Genomic DNA, 25,795 nt, shown 5'->3' with positions numbered 1-25,795 from the left:
AAAACAAAAAAAAAACAAAAAAGAAAAAAAAACAAAAAAAAACAAAAAAGAAAAAAAACACAAAAAAAAAAACAAAAAAAAAACATGGGACTCCTAACAACTCATAAAGCCAAACTTCGGAACAGACTGTTGTAGCATCGTTAGGTTTTGCAGGGTTCTTCCTCCCTACTATATCATTGAAGCTGCTAGTCATTATTGGCAATCAATTTAAACCAAAAAGCTGCTGAATAACACATGTCATCCAAATTCTTTGCAGGCAGTACTTATTAGCATATTAGCATGTTTGCGATCATAAACAGAGAAAGTAGGTTATTTCCTTCTATTGGGTCCGTGCTGCATTTCTTGTTAACTATAATGGTGCTTCTGATTTTGTGATGATTTTCCTCTTTGTTATGTACTTGTGTTAAAGGATATTTTCATAATTCCAGCCAACATGGTGGTCCAGTAATTAACAAGCCGGTGATGAAATAGAAGGTGTCCCAAAAGTCTTAGAACAATTTTAAGCTTTAATATAGTGTGCTTGGATACTCCAGAACAGTGTCGCAGAAGTATAAATGCTAGACTGGCAAAACATCACTTGAAACTTTAATCGAATTTCTTCTAAACTCATTTACTTTTGTACATTTTAAACATTAAGCTTTTATTTTTTTATTTTTTATTTTTTTAAATGAATTAATTTATTTAATGGCGTGTTGGGTCGTTTCTGTGTGAGGGCTTTCTCTAGTTGTGGCAAGCGGGGGCCACTCTTCATCGCGGTGCGCGGGCCTCTCACTGTCGCAGGCTCTCTTGTTGGGGACACAGGTTGGAGCCCTGGCTTGGGAAGGCCCGTGAGCCACAATTACTGAGCCTGCGCGTCTGGAGCCTGTGCTCCGCAACAAGAGAGGCCGCGATAATGAGAGGCCCGCGCACCGCGATGAAGAGTGGTCCCCGCTTGCCACAACTAGAGAAAGCCCTCGCACAGAAACGAAGACCCAACACAGCCATAAATAAATAAATACATAAATTTTAAAAAATAAAAAATAAAACAATAAACGCTTAACGTTTAAAATTTACAAAACTAAATGAGTTTAGAAGAAATTCGATTAAACTTTCAAATGATGTTTCGTAAGTTTGTGGCATTTATACTTCTACAAGTATCAAAGCTTAAAATTGCACTAAGACTTGAGGGGATACCTCCCCTCCTCTTTTTAAAATAGTCCTTTGCAAGGCTGGGCTGCTTACCTGCTTGATCACCTAAGTTTCTTTTTTCTAGATTTGGTGAAGGAATTATGAACAACAGTGTTAATTCACATGTAATAAATTGAAAAGAACTGGACCCTAGTAGTAGTGACAGGAGAGTAAGTGATACGAAACAGCTTTTCTATCCTGTGTGTTAACCTGGCTGTAGGTGTCTCACTTCAAGTTCTATGTAAGAGGAAACATATAAACCTTAGGAACCCTTACCTCAGGCTTTAAAAGGCAGGGAGGTCCAGTAATCAGTCTTTTTGGAGATTGGTAAGGATGTCACCTAAACTTGAAATATTAAAAAAAAAAAAAAAAAAAGTGTTCTCAACTATGTGAAATCTTTCTCCTCCTACCTTCTCAAATGTAATCCTAGGAATTTTGCCTGTAAACAAAGCATTTCTGGGCCAGAAGTACTTTCTCTCTTTATAGCAAGGCTTCACATTATACTGAGTGCTGCAGGTTCCATCATTTTTAAGGGACAGAGACATAAATGATAAATTATGGTATATAAAATACTACAATCTACCACCTCAAAAAATATTGTTTATGGAGTTTGGAGCTTGGAAATTCAAGTACTGATTGCAGTTTTATTTTGAAAAGAATGCTACAACTTATGTGGTTTTTCTTCCTCATGTTTATATTAAAAGAAAAGCTAATAAACTCTGTTTTAATTAAAATATATGGCTACTGTGTTTGTAACACTTCTCACTGTTCACATAACATTACAACTCTGCCTAACTCAAATGTTTTCAGTCAGCTCTGATAGTCGGGCCTTAAAGCATTTTCCAACTAACCATTCATAAGTTGTTTTGACCCCTGCCTTTAGTTAAGATGTAGACATTTATTTCTTCAGCTTACGCTCTTTTCAACCTGAAGATAATCTAGTCCACTTAAAATCACTGGCTACAGTGCTCAGTGGCATAATGCATTAGATGGCATTTTTGAATTGTTTGTTATGGTGCCAAGATGGAAATGCACATTGAAAGATAAAAGTAGGTAAATCCACAGAGAAAGGAATTACAGGAATACTGTAGAATCAGAACTTGTTGTTTGAGGGTTTCAAGCAATTGAACAGGAAAGAAAATGGAAGAACAGGAAGCAGTAGAATTGTGGTTGCTGTTAAGAGGGTGACTTTTAAACAAGCCACGTAATTTGACTTTAACATGCTATTTCACTTAACATTCAGTTGGAAATATACCAGATCTCTAAAGTTTCTTTTAGACCCTAGCCACTGCACTTGAGCAATATTCCATCAGTCCTGATAGTATTGCCGTAGTATTTCCTCCACCTTAGTTACCTTCCTAAGGTCACATCTTTAACTTTGTTCTTGTTAAGTTGCTGATGAGGAGAAATGATCTGATTTAGTACAGAAGGGAAAAAAAATCGATCACAAGTCACTGTTTATATCAATAGTTTGCACCGCGTAGTAATATGCCAGTTACTAAGCAGAAATGCTGACATATCTCGAGTGGTCGAAGGTTTGAAAAAAAAAAAATTGGGGGTAGGAACATTGGGCATGACTGTAGCTTCAAGAACAAGTTGGTAGAATAAGGGGAATCGCTAAAAATTGCTTTTCCCCTTCAGCTTTAATTCTAGAGGCAATACAGCCATTTTAATAAATGGGAAATTGAGGCAACTTAAGGTAAAAATTTAAACATCACAAAGTAGGTTCTCCAACAAATATGGGGCATGGAAACTAGTTATTAATAGGGTGGCAACTATGGCATGTTTTTCCAGATTTTTATACCGAGGAAGGGTTTGTTCCCTAAAGTAGTAAGACTATAAAAGAATATCTGACTACCTGAACTCAAATTTTATTTTTTCGCTTTTTAAGAAAAATTATTTTTCTCTATTGGAATACTGACATCTGTGCAATTTTAACTCTGGTATACCGTGAACTGAACTTTATTCTTTACAAGGAAAAGACAAAAGTTTGAAATGTATGTTTGAACCAAATTAAATTGCCATTTTTGTATGTTAAATTCATGTGGTTGACCCTAAGACAACTTCTTAGGGCCCAGTGTTTCTGGTTAAGAGAAATTTTTTCCACCCTGTATCAGATTCCATCATGACCCTATGCTTTCACATTTACTCCTAATGTACCCTGTATGCCCATTCTTGAAATTCAACAGCACTAAATCCTAGTTTTACAACAGGTCAAATTTCATTTCTTAGTTTTCCCATTCTATAAAATATACCATTCCTTGATTTTTGAAAAATGCTGAAGCCAGTATTTACTGGAAAACAATTCACTCTGTATTCAGGTTATGCAATGTTTTTGGAAATGTTTACCTATAGCGTGTAGGTTAGCTAAAATCTTTCATCACCCAAGACTTCTCTCTAACCACATGTAAAATGACTACGACTGTTCCCTCACCCAGAAGCCGCATTCTTGAGTATAGAGCTATTTGGTAAAGCACTTGACAGCTGGTAGGGGCTCTCCCAGGGGTAAGTGCTAATTTCTATGCAGAATCTGTAGATTACACCCAGCATCTATCAAGTTAAGGATTAGATCACCTAAAATCTTAACTGTTAGCCACTCACCAGCCTGGCCAGCCTGACACCGTGCCAGCAAGAATACAAAAGATCTAGGAGCCCTTCAGAGACACCTGGTCCCTTGTACACAGGTGCAATCTGTTTGGCTTCTGAGGCAATTTCCACTAGTCCGTTTTAAATGGGTTTGGCAGATGAGATAACATGTACTTCATGTGAAAGAAATGTTATGAATACCAGTTTATGGTTTAGGATCGCTAACATGCAGAAAGAACCAGGAAAGTGAAGTAGTATAGAAATTAAGAGAAATCCAGAGTCAAATGAAAAGAGGTGAATGTTCTTTAAAGAAAAAAAAAAAAAAAAAAAAGGAACAGGTTAGGTGATTACTTAACTGCTGTGAGGGCAGCTAAATAATTTGAATGTGATTAGAGAAAGTCAGTGACAGCCTCAGAACCTAAGGTCCTCAAGAATATGTCGATCTCTACTTCAAGACCTCAAATTACTCTGCTAGCTTTTTCTTACAACATCTATTCCTTCATCTTACCGTTCTCAATTCTACTGACCTTTACTTCTAGCTCCCCAGATGGTGGCCCTTTATCTCCTCACTGTGGGAACCGACTCTTCCAAACGCAGGGCATCAGTGTTTTGTCCACCTCCCACTGCCCTCTCTCAACAAGGTCATCTCAGCTTCACCCTTTGACTCTCTGCTCGTGTCCAATGTGGCAGTGCTTGATGTTGGTTACTACTATGAGCCATTTCTAAAACACTATCACCAGGTTCCAGGAAATACAGGATTTCTATGGCTCACGGGCTAACTGGCCCCTTGTAATCCCCTTTAATCAACTACTTGAGCCCTCCTGTGTTCCCACAAAGTAGTTGTTCCCAATTTGCTGCACTCACTCCCCTGATCTGCCCACATCCCTAGATGTATCTCCTCAGGCTAGGCAGCAACCCCACCTTCCAAACTCCAAAACTCATTTCATCTGGCATTAGGAATAGATGCCTCACTTCTTAAGGTAACCCCTCTCATCTAAGGGAGAGGATTCCATCCCAACTCTTCAAATCAAATTTCTATATCCAACACCCCCACCACCAGGATGGTGGTGAGGATGGGGCAATTTGACCTTCCTCAGCCCTTGACATGTCCTAGTGTTTCTCAAGATGTGGTCTCCAGACCACCTGCCTCTCATGGGCTGAAAGTCCCTGTAAGAAATGAAGCTTCTCTAAATGCAACGCGGAATCCTAGAACAGATAAAGAACATCAGTGGAAAATCTGGTGAAATCCAAATGAAGTCTGGAGTTAACAGTAGTGCGTTAATGTTGACTTCTTAGTTTAACAAATGTGCTATGATAATATGTTAATATTAGGGCAAAACGGATATATCTTTGCAACTTGTCTGTAAACCTAAAATCATTCTAAAAGTTTACTAAAACAGAACAAAAAGACCTAATTCTTGGATCCCAAATTCATCTCAATTCCTGGAGCTGAAGCCTGGGAATCTACATTTCTAATAGGAAGCCCAAATGATTCTTATGCAGACACAAATTTGAAAACTAGTCTTTCAATTCCCTTTCCATTCCATGCCTGAATGGCTGCTTCCTCCTTGTTTTACTTACCTTAACCTGATTTCATCTTTTAGATCCTCTCAACCCTAAAATATAAGTACTATCATTATCCCCCTTTCACAGATGAGAAAGTATAAGATGCAGTACACAAACGAAGTACTAAGAGCTTAAGTAATTTGTTCAGGATCAACAGCCCATGAATGATGGAGCTGGGAGTTGAATCCCTAATCAGTCTAGCTCCCAAATCTATGCACAGAACCATTCTGCTTCCTCTCATTCTGTTGCACGTAAGAGCTCTGTAACTAAATCACTAAAAGAAGCATTATTACCTATTTCTCCAACTTCCTAAGTCCAACAGTGCCCCCCTTTTCCACTGGGGGGAATGAACAATGAGAAAGCATTGGGAAGATGTGCCAACTAGAGACCTGGACGGGTAAGGCACAGTGGCTCTTGCACCAGGATCCAGCTCAACTGCTGTATTCTCTGTTCTCCCAAATGCCCTAACATGTACCAATCTAATAATGCTCATAGTACTCACTTTGATGCTAAATTAATTATCTCAGGTTTACTAAGCATCTGTCCAGATTGTCAGGGAAGTGCCAACTCTAAATCAATTTACAGTTGGCCCTCCGTATCCACAGGTTCTGCATCAGTGGATTCAACCAACCATGGACTGAAAATACTTAGGGAAAAAAATTTCAGAAAGTTACAGAAAGCAAAACTTGAATTTGCTGCACACCACCAACCATTTGCATTATATTTACAACTACTTACTTAGGATTTGTATTTGGTGTTATAAGTAATCTAGACATGACTTAAAGTATAAAGGAGGGTGCGGGGGAAGATGGGAGGATTGTGCGTAGGTTATATGTAAATACTGCACCGTTTTCTATAAGGGACTTGAGCATCCATGGATTTTGGTATGGGGTGGCACGGGGGGGAGGGAGACTACTGGAACCAATGACCCACAAATACAGAGGGAGAACCATATATCCTCTTATCTTAGCTGGGTTCCCTGACTTGTATTTAGACCTTAATACAAAGTTGTGGATCTAACTGCTGAATGATGAAGTTTTGGGAGTTTCTGACTGCAAACCAGACACACACAACAACAGCAGCACTTCTATCCAAATTGCTTCAGTACAGAGTATAGATGGAGGGTTGATAAAATAGAACACAATCTCAGGTAATGTCTCTGTTCTTATGTGTATTTTCCTTCATTTCTTCAAGTGAATCATGAAACAATCACAGGATCAGCAGGAGAAACCTATGAAGTATATTCATTCAGGTAAAACATGTTTTCATTAGTTCTCCTTCTGGTGATTGGAATTTCTTTGATTTTATTATCAATAAAAACGTTGCCACTTATATTCAAAGTACATCCGAGAAATCTGATCATGAAGTTAGAATGCACATACCTCCTTCAGATACTCTTAGAAAACAGTGTCTCTCCATGAAAGCATGAGAAAACTACTTGTACAGCATCTTATTTGCTTTACCATTGCTTTAATGCACTTTAAAATTTAGCTACATTAATTGGGAACAAAGAAACAAAAATAGACATTTCTTTGTTTTTCATAAATAACTACTCTCCATATTTGATAAAAATCTCAAAGCATTATTTTAACTTCCCACAAGTATAATACATACAATTTTTTTTTTCTGAAATAATAAGGTCAGCAAATTAAGTATCTTGGCACTAATATAACCACATACAACTGCTATTCTACTGACTTCCAGGAACAAAACAAAAACAGAAAACTTCTTATCAAGATGCTCTGGGTTTCCTTTTGCTAGTGTTAGGGATCCGGAATTATAATCATCTGCCAGTAATAATTTTATAGATTCTAGTTGATTGTCTACAAATAAAATATCGCTGGCTCTGCTTTGTGAGTTCTGGATTTGACATGACACTAACAATACCGCATGGGACAGGCACTATACACACATGGAAATCAGGAAAAGTACTGAATGCCCTGGACTCGAACTACTGACTCAGTATGTGCCTCACTTGGCTCAGTAATAAATTCACCTGCACCAAACCCGTATCAAAAGTCACTAAATCTCTCATATATATAATATATATTATTTATATACACACCCACAACACATACACACTATACATACAGTTTGTAACAACATGAAGTAATATTGTCTTCAAATGATGTACCACAGACTGAAATAAATCCTGTAATTGTCATCAAGCTGCTAGAAGCTTTTGAGAGTTCTGAGCCAGGTTACTTAGTTACTTTCATCCTGCCTACCCTTCATTCACCCTGCTTTAATGTCTTGGTAGCTTTTTCTTTCAAAACCACCCTCCTCGACCCAGGCGTATTTCTTTCCCAGGATCCCTTGATCGGACTTTGGAGGCAAGAGAGGGCATGCAGGGGGAGCAGGAAATCCTCAGCCACTGTACCTCACACCTGCCTAGATTTGTGATGTTCTCTGTCCTGTTGGCCACATTCGGTGTTAGAAAGCAGTTATTCAAGGCTTTGTCCCTCCTACCCCCCTTGGTCTTTCTGTAGAGCACAAAAGTGAAAGAAGCCTCTTTAGCAGGGGTAGCAGTTCATTAAAATATACAACTACATTTCCTAGCTCTGGGGTTCCCATTCTGTACTTGAGACTGCAGGTCGCGGATGCTGTTATTAAGGTGCGGTGTGGGCTCCATGAGGTTTTCTCCTGGCAGCCGGTGTCGGGATTAGTGCAGCCCTAGCCCAGGAGGAAACGGCCTAATGAATACCAACTTGGAAACAGTGGTGTCAGCACGTTATTTAAGCTTGTACATTGCTCACAATTACACACAATACACACACAGGCTTATCACTGGAAATGACTACGAGAAAACATGACAAAGGTTTGCAAGGATAAACCAATAAGGCACCAAGAATACTTATTTTCAGCCAATTTAGACAACTTCAAAGTGTGAGGTTAATAATATAAATTAAAATGACTTCCTAAGTCTTATCAACTGATTTACTGAGAGGTCACATATTAGTTCCTTCTAAATCTTTACCCCCTAATCTGTGATGGGAGACGTTGCTTACAATTGAACCATGAAAGGGACAGCCCAAAAGCTGTACATGTGAAACTAAACTGGGCCTTAAATCCTCACTAAAATCACAGAGCTGGCTGTGAAGAAGCTGCTAAATCACCCCACAACCTTCCAGTTTATAATTGTTTTCATGAGTGTGGTTTGTTTGCCTAATAAAAATAAAAATCAGAAGAAAACAGCATATGAGATGGAAATAGGGGGCGACCATAAATAGATGGGCTTCTCTGCCCTGGGTAGCGGGAGGGGTGGCTGAGGTAAGACTTGAGGGAAGCAGGTGGGCTTCATCTTTGAGGGAAGGGAGGGGGAGAGCAGCGGTGAGAACAGAGGCTGAAAACAGAGGCAGCTCTGAGAGTTGGCCTGGACCTAGACCTCCAAATGCATTACCTGTATTGCCTTTCCTTGGCTTAGTATCCTTTGTCTTAACTGTCTTTTTTTTTTTTTTTTAAAGTAAATTGGTTGTTCTTTTTAGGTTTGGTATGTTGCCAAAATGAAAAATAGTTGTTTTAACAGGAAGAATTAAATCACTTCAACCACATCATCCCACAACTTTTAGATACATTCTGCATCATCTTTACACTCCTCCACAAAAAAAAAAAAAAAAAAGGAAGAGGAAAAACCCAAATTAGTCACAATGACCTAAGGCAGCAGAATAATCTTTGTACTTTCTGGGAAGAAATGTTAACTGAGGGAAGAGGTCAAGGTGATCAGAAAAGTTCCTCATTTGAAAAACAAGAGAGGAACTGGCCCTCAGGCAGGGGATCTATTTCAAGGTTCTAAGAAGCTTCTGAACAAGTAGAGGAATTAGATGTGCAAAAAGTTCTGTAGCTCTGTGTACAAGGTTTTGTCGAATATACTGAAATTTTGATTCAGAGGATGAGTGTGTAAGAGCAGTGCATTTTTATAAACGTGAATAGCTTCTGAAAGTCCATGAAAACTATAACACCAGGCTTCTTTCCACCAGCAAAGTGCTTAAATACACTATGGAAACTATACACTTGTTTACTTAATATCCATAATGTAAAAACTGACCTGGGCTTAAATCTGACTTTTCCAACTTTGGTATAAATGAAGCGCAAATCCCTACACTTGCTGTTTTTCTAGGGAGACATCCTCTAATTTTAATTGTTTTTGCCATTTTAGCTTCTTAAATTTAGTCCCCACTCAGTCCTGGTCACTGGTATTCTGCTGGCCAATGCACTGTCACCCCCTTCCCCAGTAATGGCCTCACACTCTTCTTGAATGAATGGTTAAATAGATTAGGAAAGCAAACAGAATTTTTAACAGTAAAGTATGTATGCGTGGTGTGTGTACGTGTGTATTCATCAATACATAGACTTTAATATATAAATGAGGGAATGGTTCAACAGATTAGAAAAGCAAACAGAATTCTCTAACAGTAAAGTGTGTGCTCATCACTATATAGGCTTTCTCAGAAGAGGAGGAAGAGAAAAATATATTGAGGTGAGGCGGGGGGGAAACAGCTTTCCTTTTGCTACACTGATCCATGTTTTAAAAGCTTATGCAAGGGTGTTATGGGTCTCATTTGTTTTCAGAGGCCGCAGAAGGCAGTGTCTCGATGCTTTTGGAATATCTGGCTGTAATCTAGTCCAAAGTCCAGGGACACTTATTTTCCCCCATCGCTGCCAGTGTGTATTCACAGGACTGCATGGTGCGCGCCCGCCGCCGCGTCCCGCCCGCCGCTCTTCTCCTCCCCTGCAGGGGTATCCGCGCTCCAGCGGACTCCTGGGGGCGGTGGCGGTTCTCCCGGGACCCGCCGGGCTCCGCTCCTCCCCCGCGCTCTAGCACCCTTTGGCCCACCTCCGGCGGGTATTGAACTGCGCGCGGCGGCGGCGGCGGCGGCGGCGCTGGCCGCAGTGGAGTCACGGCCTCGGGCTGACTGGCCTCTCCCGCCCAGCCTGGGTCACCTGCTTCTAATGCCCGCCGGGAGGCTCCGCCCCGGCCCCGCCCCTTACAAAGAGGGTTTGAATTGTTTCCCGCTCCCCCCACCCCTTCCTTCTACTGGAAGAAGGCGGCAAAAAGGCAGGAGGGCCTGAGTTCTTGAGGGACTCAGGACTGCACTTTAGGGCTGAGTCGTTCTTGTGTCCTGGATCCCACTTACACAGACTGGGAGACAAAATTGCAGAATAGCCCTCTTCCTCCTGCTTATCAACAAGACTTTGTGAGAAATAATGAGGAATACGTGTATTAATCCCAGCCTCAAAGTTAAAAGAAATAAATATAAATCTCTTCACAAACATTAAAACCGTTAATAAATATGTTTAAAATGTACTTTACCTCTTTCCTTCCCTGGGATTCTACAGGTGCTTATATTTTTTTGGTTTTTTTGGAACTACTTGGCACTCAGTGTCGGCAAACATCCCAGGGTTGAAAGTAGTGGGAGTTGAAAAGCTATGGAATAGCAATCAAAAAGAAAGGGAAACCCTCAGTGGAAAGTATGCACAGATTGTGAACATGCCAAGAGAGGCTGCCTCATTCTGTGGCCTGTATGCAACATGTGTATTATTGGGGATGGACAAGTGTTGGCTAATAATAAAAATTATTTGAAGTTGGAGAATGTTAATCACTCATGCTGGAATTGAACCAGAATACATGTGTTATTTCACTTGGTTCTGACTCAAAGGATGTTATCTCCTAGTCTGTAAACCTCTCCCTTCTTAATCAACAGGGAGATGTTATTTTTGCTTGGAGATCTCTAATAATAGTAGTAATAATAGCGGGAAAACTTGGCCAAAAGAAACGTATTTTGCATTGTATAGCTTTTTGTATCATTTGAATTTTTGCTTTTCTGCACATAGTATTTCACTTTAAAGGCAGTTTAAAATATGCTGTTTAACATGTATTAGGCAGGGTGCTACATAATTCATTTCAGTTAGCTCATTTGATCCTCACAACAATCAGAGGGAACTGGCATCATAATGGCTTCCTTGAAGTTGCATGTTTAGTCCATGGAAAGGACAGAAATCACAATTTTCTTCTGAGTCATAATTATTGTTTAACAAACTGGAAAACACTGAATTATTTTTAAAGATGCAATTTTTAAGCAACTAGAACATTGCCAGGCATTCTTAGCTATTAATTCACTCATCTATCCTTCCATCTAGCCAGCCATCCATCCATCCATCCAAAAACACCAAATTTCTGACTTGAAGACACTACTGTTATATTAAACGTGTTGCTACAAAGTGGAATTCATGAGGTTCAACTTAAATTATTGTCCAAGGTGTACTTATTAATTGATGAAAATACGGAGGATCATGCCAAACATTCCATCCAGTAAGACTGTGACATTTTGAAAGTTTTGAAGTATTGGTTTTGGATTTTGTAATCAGAGAATAGTTATTGCATTTCTAATCTTACTATACTTGTATTGATTATACATATTGAGACACTTGAGAGTTCAATGCTATAGGAATGACTGGACAGGTAGCCTCTGTATACTCTTCAGTATCTTGATAATCAAGCCTGGAACAGTGTGCTGCCCATAGATGCCTTTGGTAAATATTTGTGAAATAAATGGATGAATAAATGGCAACTGAGATTAACTTTTTAAACTTTAGCAAGTGGCACTGAATCCTTGGATAAAGCTTACCTTATGAGCTATATATATCTCTGAGGTTGACCCTACCCTGTTAAATGCAGCATGAGTCCAAACCTTGGCTCTTCCTTTACTAGCTGCCACTTTGGACAAGTCACACGACAGCTCCAGGTCCTCTTTCCTCATCTGTAAAGTGGAGTTACCCCTCATAGAGTTGTAGTGAGGGGTAAATGAATTTATATGGTGAAGAGCTTAAAACCATGTCTAGCACCTCATAACTCTATTTAAGTCTGTTATTAGTTTCTACTGGGTTCATGCTATTTTTCTGTTTTCCCACTCTATTTTCTTTTGTGTATCACTTTAATAATGGGGAAGAAGTTACATTTTTTAGATGTACAGGCATACCTCAGAGATATTGTGGGTTTGCTTCCAGACCACTGCAATAAAGGAAATATCACAATAAAGTGAGTCACATGGATTTTTTGGTTTTCCAGTAATGTCTATAAAACTTATGTTTACACTATTCTTCAGTCTATTAAGTGTGCAAGAGCATTCTGTCTTTAAAAAAAGTACATATTTTAATTTAAAAATACTTTATTTCTCAAAAATGCTAACCATCATCTGACAACTCAGGGTTGTCACAAACCTTCAATTTGTGAAAAAGCAAAGTCTGCAAAGCGCAATCAAATGAGGTATGCCTGTACTTTATGTCTGAGCACACTCCCAGCTGTCACCAGCTATCTCTAGCATTTAGATATTAGCTAGATTTTATGCCAAAGCAGGGATCATTTCACTTGCCCTGGATCAAAGTGCGTACACCTGACATCAGCAACCAGCCCGCAAGTGTGCGAGTGTGCACAGGGCTGGCACAGGACAGACACCCACAAGCCAACTTGAAATCCCTCACAGGTATTTCCAGACTAGCTTTTTCCATGTCCTAGAGCATTTCTGATAACTCCTCTTCTCGTCAGATCAGACACCTCTAGATGAGAAACCCAGACACTAATCAGAGGATTAACATGATGAGTCATTTATCCAGGTTCATAATAAGAATGCCTTGTTAACATTATAAGTGGAATCATTCAACTGTAATCTTTAGTCCTCTCCCCTCCTCCACTGTGGTGGCGATTATAGAAAAGTAAGAGCTTCTTTCTTCTTTCCCAGAGGCGATGGAAGCGCTAATCTTTCCCACCCTCAGCAATGGCTCTCAGCTGCACATTACAATCACCTGGGGAGCCTTAAGATCTACTGATGCTTGGGCCCTACTGAATCAGAATCTCTGGCTGACGGACCCAGACATTGTTTCTTGGTTTCGTTTTATTTGTTTCTTTTTGTTGCCGTTTTGTTTTTAGCTCTCCAGGTGATCCTGATTTTCAGCTAGGGTCGAGAGCCACTGACATAGATGGTTTTGTTATTTCCTCAGCACAGCCCCAAACTTGGTCCTAGCTGGATCTTCTGCAGAAAAGGGTTAATCACATCATGATGTAAAATGGAACACCTCGGAAGAAAGTATAGAGAAGTACGTTCTAGTCTAACTGCATGTGAGTCTGTTTGGGCTGAAGGAAAGTACATGTATATGAAGTAAAAAATATGTAACAGAATTGTGGTACAGTGATGGCACAGTCAACAACAATGGTGGCCGTAACAGTAACTGATGGGTATTGGGCATTTCCAATGTGCATGCACTGTGCTAAGCATTTTACATATATAATCTCTTTTACTCCCAAGAATCCTGTGAGGTTGATATTATCAACCCCATTTTATAGATTAAGAATCTGAGGTTCAGAAAGTAACTTGCTACACAACGGCACACACCTTCCAACTTGGGTTTTCCTCGCTCCAAAGGCTATGCTGCCATTGATTGCAGGCCTCGTTGTAGGCCCAGCAGTAGAGGGTCCTGAAAACCACCAGATGGTAACTCTTGAGATAAGCAACTTCCCTTGTTCCTTATCATCCTTTTCCTGGGGATCAGGTCAAATTTTCAATTCTGGTGTGGCCTCTTGTGTGGGGGACTAAAGTACGGAAAAGCTGAGGGCTCTGGATTCATCTAGAATCCAGTATAAGTCTAGAGCCACTTGTTCTTTGGGCTTTGCCGACCAGGCATGAGGTGGGGCACCCTTTAGACTAGATTTCAGGACCTGTCTGGTATCTTGGCAGAGGGAGCTTCAGTTCGGTAAATATTGATGCTGCACATGCTGTGAGCCAAACACTGGTGCCAGGGGTGCAAAGATAAAGAGGCATGGGCTTACCAGGCAGGACGTGGTGGGAGCACAGAGGAAGCACCTGGCCCAACCTGGTGGCTCAGGGAAGACCCAGGCTGTGCCTGGAAGGCTGAATATGAATTAGGTGATCTATGAGTCAGGGTTTAGTACAGGAAGAAACCACTCTAGGTGTTTCAAACAGAGAAATATTTAATACTGAGAATCAAACAGAGGCTTACAAAATTGATGAGCTGGAGGGGCAGAAGTCAGGGGGGTACCCCTGGGCTATTGAGTTCATGGGCCTACCACAGTAGCTATGTTCCAGAAGTTGGGATGGTGCTGCAGCAAGGGCGCTTCACACCCATGAAACTGGTGACTAGACACTGAAACAGGACATGGAGTCCAACAGCATTAAATGCCTCTTAACATTATTGCTCAAACCTTGCTGGCCAACAGCAACAGCAACAGAATGATGCCTTCTCCTTGCATCTGCCTCCAAATCTTACACAAGTGCACCTGATTGACTGAACTTATTTCAGATCAAGACCCTAGCTGCAAGGGAGTCTGAAAAAAGTAGTTTGGCAGTTTGCCATCTCTTCAAGCAAATTACTAGAAGGATAGAATGGACGCTGGAGAGGCAATCACTAGTATCCACTATAGGTAAGGAAACTGAGAAGGACTTCCTAGACAGAGGAATCAGCACAAGTAACGGGCACAAGGCCATGAAAGAGCACGATTCAAGTGGTGAACAGCTGGGCATGGCTATGCTATCAGAAGCATGTGAATCAAGGTTTTTACCTGAAAGTGCACTCACGTCTAATCAACATATTTTTGATTAATTAGATTCGTATGTACACTGTACACATGACACTCTTTCCTATTGATACAGCGCTTGATGTATTCAACTGACTACTAGTGCAGAGGAGAAAGGAAAGGAGCAAAAAGCATGAAAAAGAATAAATAAAATTGTTAGGTAATAGTCATCCACAAAGAAAACAGAACATTAACCTTCCCCAAGCCTAATGTTGCAAACACTGTTGATTATGTGCCGAGGAGTCATCTCCCCTTTTTCCTTCCTAACAAAACCCCCGTTATTTGTTTTGTTCTGTTTTGTGGGGGAATCCACCCTTTTCTGCATAGCCCTGTGCTTCAGGAGAGGCAGGAGCTTCAGGTCAAGCCCCAAGGAGTAACACGTGATTAGTCTAACTGCTCGTGTTTCTCCCCTTCTTCTTATCAGCGTTTAGGTTACATACATGCATGGGACACAGTTCTAGCCAATAAGGCGTGGTGTGGGGGCCAGTGTGAGGTAAGTCTGTCAGGGGCTTATGGGAAAGCTCTTACTCCAAAGGAGAAGCAGTCCTCTCCCCTGCTGGGTATTGTTTTGTCTGCCTGTGATGCCTACCACTGTGGGCACCATCTTGCAACCACAAAGGAGCTAAGTTGACCCAGTGAAGAAGGATGGCATTGAGGCTGCCTGAACTGTTGGCCTCCAGACTTGTTGTTATGTGATACGATACGCTGCTTATTTTTTAATACATTTGAGTCCCTGTTTTCTTTCACTTGCAACCAAGAACATTGTAACTACTACTTGCAGTCTGTACACTTAGGATGAGATCTGCCCACTTAAACTTGGCTAATGAAGTCTCTGGAGGAGATTTAAGGAGAAAAATTTATGCCCTTTTTTTTCCACCAGAAAAATTGTTGTTTATCCTTCAAGAGCATTCAAGACCCACTCAAATGTCATTTCTGTCAAGCTGAGTGCTTTGTTATTGCCTGTACTCCCACAGCCCTCCCACTACTTCTCTATTACAGCACTTTACTCATGTACTCTTTCAGCAAATATTTATTGAGTGCCTATTTGGGGCTTGGTAGTGTTTTAGGCACAGGGGTTACAGTAGGAAACTAAATGCATGGAGATTCCAATCTAGTAGAAGACAGACAATGAATGAAAAAATTTTAATGTGATGACTCTTATCAAAGGGAAAAAAAAAGAATTCTTGTAAAAGAGGGGGAAATAACTACCTTGAAATTTATTTTATTGTACTGTGATTCTCTGTTCATATGTCAGTTTTTTCCACTAGATTGTGTGTTCTTGTAACCTCACATCACCCACCACTTCCCTGGGGGATTGCATTTTCCAAAGATGGCTGCGAAAACCTCTCCCATCCCACAGGTTTTTCTGCAATGTGATCTTGCCATTCCCCATAGGGGAGGGATGTAGGCGGTCCTAAGTCTCCTCCTCTTGAATCTCAGTGGGCTTGTGACGGTTTTGACCCATGGACTGTGTTGGAAGTGATGCTCTAAAACTTCCATGGATAGGTCATAAAAGGCCGTGTAGTTTCTACCTGGGTCTCTTGGGACACTTGTTTTTTGGAAGTGCTTTTTCTTGGGACACTCCCTCTTGACACCTACATATAGATGCTCCACTTGACAGTCCCAGCTGAGTGAGCCTTCAAGTCATCCCAGGTTAGGTAAAGAAGCTTCCAGATGATTCCAGCCCCCAACCTCAAGTCATTCCTAGTTGTTCAAGTCTTCCCAACTGAGGCCCCAGATATCATGAATCAGAGACAAGCCATCCCTGCTGTGCCCTCTCCAAATTCCTGATCCACCGTATCCATGTGCATAATAAAATGCCTGTTGGTTCACACCACTACTTTGGAGTGGTTTGTTACACAGCAGCAATGACTGGAACCCCCCAGATCTGCCTTTCTGTGAAATTTTAATCCAGTAGACAACTTTTTTTCTTTTCACCTGACCCAGTTGGTGATCAACTTATGCACTGAAGCTTGAGAACTTTCATCCATCTTACTTTCATCCCATTGAGTGTCACTGTTGATGATATGCATGTGAAATGTCTAATCTTTTAAAACACAAATCTTCACCATTGATCTTAATATCCTGCTGCAGTGAGTTCCCCAGTTCAATTGTGTGTAGTGGGGAAAAAGTGCCTCCTTTTATCCATTTTAAACATGCTTCCTTTTCATCTCATCTTGTCCTCTTGCTCTTCCCCAAGTAAAGTGATTTCCATTTTGTGGGTACCTAGACACAGAGAACTGAGTTGAGACAATAATCTTTCTTTGGTTACCCAGAAGGCCTCGGGCGTGCTGCGACGGGGAGCAGTGGATTTTAGCTGGTGACTTAAAGGTGGTGGAACACTGTATTCTAATTAGTCACAAGTTTAGTTCCAAGCTTTCAAAAAATAGTCTAGATTCTGCAAGACACAGTAGGTGTCCTCTTGTGGTGCTGGGAAGTAGAGCACAGTAGAGAGGGAAGAGCATTGGCCAGTACATAGGCAATCCGGATTCAAGTCTCGTCTTGTGAGCCAGCTGTGTGCCCTTGGGCATAACACTTAGCCTCTCTGGACCTCATTCTCCTCAACTATAGAGTGAAGAGATTCAACCAGAGGGTTCTGGAGCACCCTTTTGCCTCTAACTTTGTATGAATTCTATGTATTTGCCAGTCATTTTGAAACATCTACTACATAAATCCACGGGAAGGAAAAGTTTGTATTCCAAACAGTTTGCCATTTTAGCTTCAAAGTGGAGTTGGAGAGAGCCACCACTCCCCCCTAACAAATTTTCTAGTTTTTAGAAAACTAATGTTATCGTTTTCCAAAAACACAATCCAAATTAGGCTTCAATTACCAAAAAATATATCCTGCTGTGACTGTTAAGTGACAGGTCTTGCAACCTGAGTCCTTTTAGTTTGGGGGTGCACCCCAGGGCTCCCATCAGCCTTGCTTTCATGAGCCTATCAATTCTCACGGTGCCATTGCTCGATGTTTGCATGGGGACAACTCCATTCTAAGTGATGAGAGTGAATGGATGGGGTGAACTGCTGCTGCATATGGCCACCTTGGGGAGGAAAAAGAATATTGTCCCAGTGAGCAGTCCAGTAGGAACTATTCAAGGGAATCTCTAGAAATCTGAAATCTCTTCCCAATTCTTTCTCCCCCTACAGAAGAAAAAAGGCAGTTACCATGTGGGACTTGGGGAAAGCATTCAGTCTCACTCAACCTGGACTCATTTCACTAATTTTCTGGTCTGCTTAATATTTCTTCAACAGTTGTGATTCTTAGAACTTCGTGGGCTCTAACCCACTTCTTAAGCTCTGCATCCTGTTTTGTCTTACTGAATTTTCTCTTTCCAATCCCAGGTGGGTGGGGGAAATGCTTCTCATCTCTGATTTTAAAATTCATTCCAGAATCTCCACTATTGAAGTGCTACCATGCATTGAGAGGACAGATTGCTTTCACTGTTGGCTTAACAAACTCTATCAATAGCAACAAGTAGCATGACGAGGTTCTACTCAACAGAAACTTACTTGTAAGGTTAAGAAAACCCCTGCGGTCCTTAGACAAAACTTCAGGTAACAAGTAGGAGAATAACAGCAGTAAAAGTAATAAAAAATATATCTAGTGTTTAGAAGAGCTTTTTGAAAATATTCTAAAGAAGAACCCTCCCACACTTCCCTTAATAAGATATCTCATATGTGATCACACATATCCACTTCCTTATCATCAGTATCATATGCGAGGATGTTTTGACGTTTTTGTGAAGGCTTTCAAGGAAGGCTTGAAAACAACACAGCAGCATCTATAATGCATAATACTGTCAGTTGTATCAATGGGAAAACTGAAGATCATGTAGGATGAATCACTTGGTTATTATTTGCTTGTTTAAGTTATTTGGGTAAAACAAGTCAGAAGTGTCGCTTGTTTCTTAGAGCGGTGCTACCCCTGCGAGGCTGCCTTCATGTGCTCAGTGACTCCTTGATTGTAGCTAAAAGGGGGACCCAGGGTTCCACACACCACATTCTGTTCCCCCTTCTGTCATTCCTGCTCACACTCTAGTGGGGGGATGAGTTTGAAGGCTTGTTGTCTTCAAAACCCTTCTGTCTATGTGGGCTATGCTGCATCATTGCTTGTTGCCCAAAGGCGCTCTGCAAAGATAATTTACTGCCTAAGAAAGTGGTATATACAGAACTGGTCAAGCCATGGGTTGCACTTTTTACAAAATTAATAAACAATTTTTTAAAGCAGTTTTAGGTTTACAGAAAATTGAGCAGATAGGGCTTCCCTGGTGGTGCAGTGGTTAACAATCCTCCTGCCAATGCAGGGGACACGGGTTTGATCCCTGGTCTGGGAAGATCCCACATGCCACAGAGCAACTAAGCCCATGTGCCACAACTACTGAGCTTGCGCTCTAGAGCCCGTGAGCCACAACTACTGAGCCCGCGTGCCACAACTACTGAAGCCTGTGCGCCTAGAGCCTGTGCTCCACAACAAGAGAAGCCACCACAATGAGAAGCCTGTGCACCATAACAAAGAGTGGCCCCGCTCACCACAACTAGAGAAAGCCCGCGTGCAGCAACGAAGACCCAACACAGCCAAAAATAAAGAAATAAAGAAATAAAGTAAAATAAAATTTAAAAAAAGAAAATTGAGCAGATAGTACAGAGAGTTTCCATATATCCTCTCCTTTTCCCACTCACAGTTTCTCCTTAGTGCGGTTCTTAGTTCTCTCTTAGTTCTCTTGCCTTAGTGCAGTTACAATTTAGTACAATTGATGAACCAATATTCATATACCATTACTAACTAAAGTCCATAGTTTGCATTAGGATTCGCTCTTTGTGTTATACAGTTCCGTAGGTTTTGACAAATAATGTCATGTGTCCATCAATACGGTATCCTACAGAATAGTTTCACTGCCTTAAATATCTCCTGTGTTTCACCTAATCATCACTTCCTCACCCCGCCTTGACCCTTGACCCCTGACTATCACATCTCTTTACTTTCTTTCCCAGAATGTCATATCGTTGGAGTCATTCAGTATGCAGCCTTTTCAGATTGGCTTCTTTTATTTAGCAATATGCACTTAAGGTTCCTTCGTGTCTTTTCATGGCTTGATAACTCATTTCTTTTTTTTTTTTTAATATCCTCTTTTTTTTAGAAGAAGAAATTACAAATAACAAAACATTAGCAAAATGAGTAGAAAGTACAGCGACTTCTCATATACTCCCCCTGCCCTCACACATGCACAGCCTTCCCCATCATCAACATCCCACACCAGAGTGGTACATTTGTTACAATAAATGGACCTACATTGACACATCGTTATCACCAACGACCGTGGATTGTATTAGGGTCTGCTGTTGGTACTGTATTCTATGGGTTGTTTTTGTTTTGTAATTAATTAATTAATTAATTTATGGCTGTGTTGGGTCTTCGTTTCTGTGCGAGGGCTTTCTCTAGTTGCGGCAAGCGGGGGCCACTCTTCATCGCGGTGCGCGGGCCTCTCACTATCGCGGCCTCTCTTGTTGCGGAGCACAGGCTCCAGACGCGCAGGCTCAGTAATTGTGGCTCACGGGCCCAGTTGCTCCGCGGCATGTGGGATCTTCCCAGACCAGGGCTCAAACCCGTGTCCCCTGCATTAGCAGGCAGATTCTCAACCACTGCGCCACCAGGGAAGCCCTGGGTTTCTTTTTTGCTTCTTCTGTTTTTTTTTTTTGTTTTTTTTTTTTACAAAACAGCAGCAGGAAAGAAAAATGCAGGAGGCAGATGAGCCAGGCACCGGGGTTCAGATCAGAAGGGAGCAGGGAGACCAAGCTGTTACTGCAGGCTGGCCCCGGAACTCTGTCCCAGCATCCTGGGAGCACGGCAACAAGCCCTAGAAGGAGCAGAGAGTGGGTGAGGAGACGGCTGTCCCAGCTCGGTGGCGGCACCGCTCCTTGGGCGGCCACCCTGGCGGTCAGCCAGGTTGGGAGCACTTGAGGCTCCTGTGTTTGGAGGCCTGGTCTCCAAAGCACGGACCCACAGGGGCCAGGCAGAGGAAGGAGGTAGGAAGGGCCGGCACAGAAGGGCTATGAGTTCTATCTGGGTCCCCCGGGACCACGGGGCCCAGGTGGGCAGGGGCAGTCAGGACGCTTCCCTGCTTGTCAGACAATCAGCTTCTTCAGGAAGGCCTCCAGCTGGTCCTCATCCTTGATGCCCACAAACTTGTCCACCACATCCCCATTCTTGATGGCCAGCACGGTGGGCACAGCTGATACCTCATACTCTATGGCGAGGTCTGTGTGGTCATCAATATCCGCCTTGGCCATCACCACCTTTCCATGCTGCTTGGCCACCACCTTCTCTAACCTTGGCCCCAGGATCTTGCAGGGACCACATCACTGTGCATGGAAATCCACAACCACTGGTGTCTCACTGTTGACAACTCAGTCTTGAAAGTCTGGTCCATCCTGGATGTTAAAGGTCATTGTACAGACTCTGGTGGTGTATATTGACTGGGCTTGGCTGGGTGTTACTGTTAGGTTATTAGGACTGCGCTGTGGGGTCTGCAGGGCCCTGGAGGCAAGGGGCGCCCACTGACTCTGAGAGGGCTTCCTGCAGATTATGGAGGCCAGGAACCTCCCCAGGAGAAGTCGCTAAGCCATCTCCCTGCAGCGAGAGCAGAGGGGTGCACAACGCGGCCCTCCCCACCGGTCAAGGGCACTTCTGTTCCCTATTCATTTCTTTACTCACTGCCTGCCATCCAGCTTGCACACATCCCCAGTCACCCAGTTGCCGCAGCCAATGGTATTTGTAGCTTTCCTGCCCCACGGACAACACTGGACAATTGTGAATGGAGCATCTACTGGCCAGGTACTGTGCTAGGTGCTCTGCTCCAGAAATGAGAAGCAGATGTGATCCCTACCCTCATGGGACTCACGTGATCAGTCATTCCTAATTAATACTCAGGTCCCTTGATTGCCACTGCTCCCTTTGGCAGGTTTACTTAAATGCCACTTAAATCTCCCTATTTTTGAAGACCTCTTCTTTCCTTCCCTTCCTTCTCTTCCTTCCTTCTTGCTTTCCTTCTTCCCCTCCTTCCTTCCTTCTTTCCTTCCTTCCTTTCTTCCTTTCCTTATTATACATGTCTTCTCAAGGCAATCACTTCTATACCTACAGCTTCAATTACTTTGTGTATACTCTAATGACAACACAATTTTAAATGTTGTTTTCATTTACCAGTTTTTTTTTTTTGTTTGTTTTTCTTTTTTGGTTTATTCCTAGGTATTTTATTCTTTTTGTTGCAATGGTAAATGGCAGTGTTTCCATAATTTCTCTTTCAGATTTTTCATCATTAGTGTATAGGAATGCAAGAGATTTCTGTGCATTCATTTTGTATCCTGCAGCGTTACCATATTCATTAATTAGCTCTAGCAGTTTTCTGGTGGCAGTTTTAGGATTCTCTATGTATAGCATCATGTCTTCCGCAAACAGTGACAGTTTTACTTCTTCTTTTCCAATTTGTATTCCTTTTATTTCTTTTTCTTCTCTGATTGCCGTGGCTAGGACTTCCAGAACTATGTTGAATAATAGTGGTGAGAGTGGACATCCTTGTCTCATTCCTGATCTTAGAGGAAATGCTTTCAGTTTTTCACCATTGAGAATGATGTTTGCTGTGGGTTTGTCATATATGGCCTTTATTATGTTGAGGTAGGTTCCCTCTATGCCCACTTTCTGGAGAGTTTTTATCATAAATGGGTGTTGAATTTTGTCAAAATAAACACTCTTCATCGCGGTGCGTGGGCCTCTCACTATCGCGGCCTCTCTTGTTGTGGAGCACAGGCTGCAGACGCGCAGGCTCAGCAATTGTGGCTCACGGGCCTAGTCGCTCCGCGGCATGTGGGATCTTCCCAGACCAGGGCTCGAACCCGTGTCCCCTGCATTGGCAGGCAGATTCTCAACCACTGCGCCACCAGGGAAGCACGTATTACTTATCTGGATGAGTAAGTTTTTGGCATCCCCTTAAAGTCATCTCACTCTAGGGTCCCGGCCCATGAGCCATGGGAGGGGGTCCATGGTGGTGGCATGGATGAGTCTAGGTAGGCAGAAGGGCCATAGAGAGTCATGGGATGCAGCTTGCACTTCCTCCCTTGGCAGGAAGGTCCCAGGGAGAGATTGCAGGGGGTCCATGAACATGGATGGGGAAAACCTCTGCAGTTAACCCAAATTGAGCATTTCTGACAACTATGACTATAGAGGAGATGACAGTAGCATTAACTGTATCTTTGATTTGTTACCAATTTGTCACCAAGAGAAGTCTGATGTATTTTCAGAGCAGGTTAGAGTCGAAGCAGATTTTATTTGTACCCACCACTACTTTGAAATGACAGAAGTTATTAGTACCACCTCTAGAGCTTATGATTGGAAGTACTGAGAAAGAAGCACATGTATTATGACATTGGAATTTCTTTTTTTAATTTAACTATATTTTTACAGAATCGAGTTTCCTTGTAATCTTATGTATATTATTTTATGTATTTATGCAGTGGTAATCAATATAGTCAGTAACTTGCCAAAGAAGGTCTGGGGCGTAGAAGTGCTTACAAACCCCCTCCTCTCAATCCTTTAACCTCTTGGGCCAAGTCTTTTACTCTGAGCATTGGAGATAAAAATCCCTGCCCTCCAGTATTACTGGGAGGATCAAATTCGACACTGTGCACGAACATCCCCATGCCCAATGTGAGGTGTTTTCAGTATTCAAAGGATGTGAACTGAATGTGACATTCCAAATAGAAAAGAAACAGCAATAACTCACATGCATTTGCTGCTCGTGCTGCCATAACAAAGCACCGAAGATTGGGTGGTTTAAATAACAGAAATTTATTAGGACTTCCCTGGCGGTCCAGCGGTTAAGACTCCGCACTCCCAATGCAGGTGGCACGGGGTCGATCCCTGATCGGGGAGCTAAGATCCTGCACTCGGCGTAGCCAAAAAGAATGAGAAACAAACAGAACTTATTTTCTCACAGTCTTGGAGGCTGGAAGTTCAAGTCAAGGTGTCGGCAGGGTGGGTTTCTCCCGAGTCCTCCCTCCTTGCTGTGTCTTCACACGGTCTTCCCTCTGTGCATGTCTGTGTCCCAGTCTCCTCTTCTTATAAGGACACCAGTCAGATTGGATAAGGAAGGGTCACCCTAATGACTGCATTTGATTTATTTACTACTTTAAAGGCCGTCTTTCCAAAAATAGTCGCATGCTAAGGTGCTGGGGGTTAGGACTTCAACATATGAATTTGAGGCGGGAGACACAATTCATCCTATCTTGAAAAAAAGACTGGATGCCTACCCAGGTCAAGGGGAGCAGAAGGGGCGACCACCCACCTCATCTCACATCCACGGCAGGCAGGTGATGGAAATCTCTGTCCTCACTCCTGTTTACTTCTCCAAGTGCGTTCACCACGTGCTACCACCTGATACAACCATCTCCCTTTGTAGTTTCGGTTCCAGTCTCCCTGAGGAAAAGTAGAAGCAAGCCCCAAAGCAAACCTCGGCCAGAGGGTTGTAAGTGAAGTTGGCGAGCACACCCCTCTTCTTTGTTTCACACGAGAAGCTTGTGGCAGATGCTTCCTCACAGCTGAGACATGCTCTGCAAACATCACCGAGAGGCCACTGCGGCATGGAGCACACGACTCCTGGACTCGCAGGCCTTTCTGAGTAGGCCAGTCATGCAAACAAATATTGGCCTATGTGTTAGGAGCCGTTAGATGGGCCTCGATGAAATTACATATTGGATTCCATGAAAACTGGGCAGTAATTCTCACGAGAAGTTTAACACCTCTTCCTACTGTCTTTTTTTTTTTTTTTTAAATAATAGACTTTTTTTTAAAGAGCAGTTTTAGATGTACAGAACGGTTTAGCATATAGTACAGAGAGTTCCCAATTTTCCTCCTCCCACACACCATTTCCAGTGTTAACATCTTTTGTGTAACAGTAGTACATTTGTTACAATGAATGAATCAATATTGATAAAATCCACAGCTGACATTGGAGTTCACTTCCGTTTCTGTACAGGTCTACCTGTTTGGACAAATGCAAAATGTCATGTATCTGCCACTACAGTATCATGCAGAATCCATTGACTGCCCTGAAAATCCCTTGTGTTCCCCATATGCGTCCCTTCTTTCCCATCCCCAGAACCCCTGGCAACCACTGATCTTTTCAGTTTTGCCTTTTCTAGAATGCCGTAGAGTTGGACTCATACAGTATGTAGACTTTTCAGATTGGCCTCTTTCACTTAGTGATAGGCATTTAAAGTTCCTCCTTGTCTTCCCATGCCTTGATAGCTCATTTCTTTTTATTGCAGAATGATATTCTATTGTGTGGCTGTGCCACAGTTTGTTTATCCATTCACCTACTGAGGACCATCTTGGTTGCTTTCGGTGTTTGGTGAGTAAAACTGTTGAACATTCCTGTGCGGGTTTTTGTGCAGACATAAGTTTTCAACTTAGTTGGGTAAACACCTAGGAGCATGGTTGCTGGATCGTATGTTTTGCTTTGTAAGAGACTGCCAAACTGTCTTCCAAAGTGGTCTTACGTTTCGCATTCCCACCAGCAACGCGGAAGAGTTCCTGTTGCTCAGCACCCTGTTAGCATTTGATTTTTTGCCGAGCTGCGTGGCTTGTGGGATCTTAGTCCCAAGACCAGGGACAGAACACAGCCCTGGCAATGAAAGCGCCAAGTCCTAACCCCTGAATTGCCAGGGAATTCCCCATATTTTGTCTTAATGTGCGTTTTCATTGTGATATGTGATATTCTGCATCTTTTCATATGCTTGTTTGCCATCTGTATATCTCTTTGGTGAGTTTTTTTTTCCCAGATCTTTTGCCCATTTTTATTCTGTATTGTTTTCTTATTGTTGAGTTTTGAGAGTTCTTTG

At 42.1% G+C, this 25,795-nt stretch overlaps 1 protein-coding gene and 1 long non-coding RNA gene across 2 annotated transcripts in view; one reads left to right on the top strand and one right to left on the bottom strand.

Moving 5' to 3' along the window:
- The window catches only part of LOC309653482, a 194,329-nt gene extending 194,163 nt beyond the window's left edge, over positions 1–166 (bottom strand). The window contains exon 1 of the long non-coding RNA XR_014259213.1: positions 74–166. This is a non-coding gene — a long non-coding RNA (uncharacterized lncRNA). The remainder of the gene's footprint in view (positions 1–73) is intronic.
- The window catches only part of LOC309653481 (cyclin-Y-like protein 1), a 228,389-nt gene that overhangs the window by 34,049 nt on the left and 168,545 nt on the right, over positions 1–25,795 (top strand). The window contains exon 11 of the mRNA XM_082478442.1: positions 24–304. The gene's annotated coding sequence lies outside the window, so the exon portion shown is untranslated. The remainder of the gene's footprint in view (positions 1–23; positions 305–25,795) is intronic.

This window comes from Balaenoptera physalus (genome assembly GCF_965194825.1).
Source record: "Balaenoptera physalus genome assembly, contig: HAP1_SCAFFOLD_688, whole genome shotgun sequence".
NCBI classification, from domain to species: Eukaryota; Metazoa; Chordata; class Mammalia; order Artiodactyla; family Balaenopteridae; genus Balaenoptera; species Balaenoptera physalus.
This window is presented reverse-complemented; position numbering and strand designations above follow the sequence as displayed.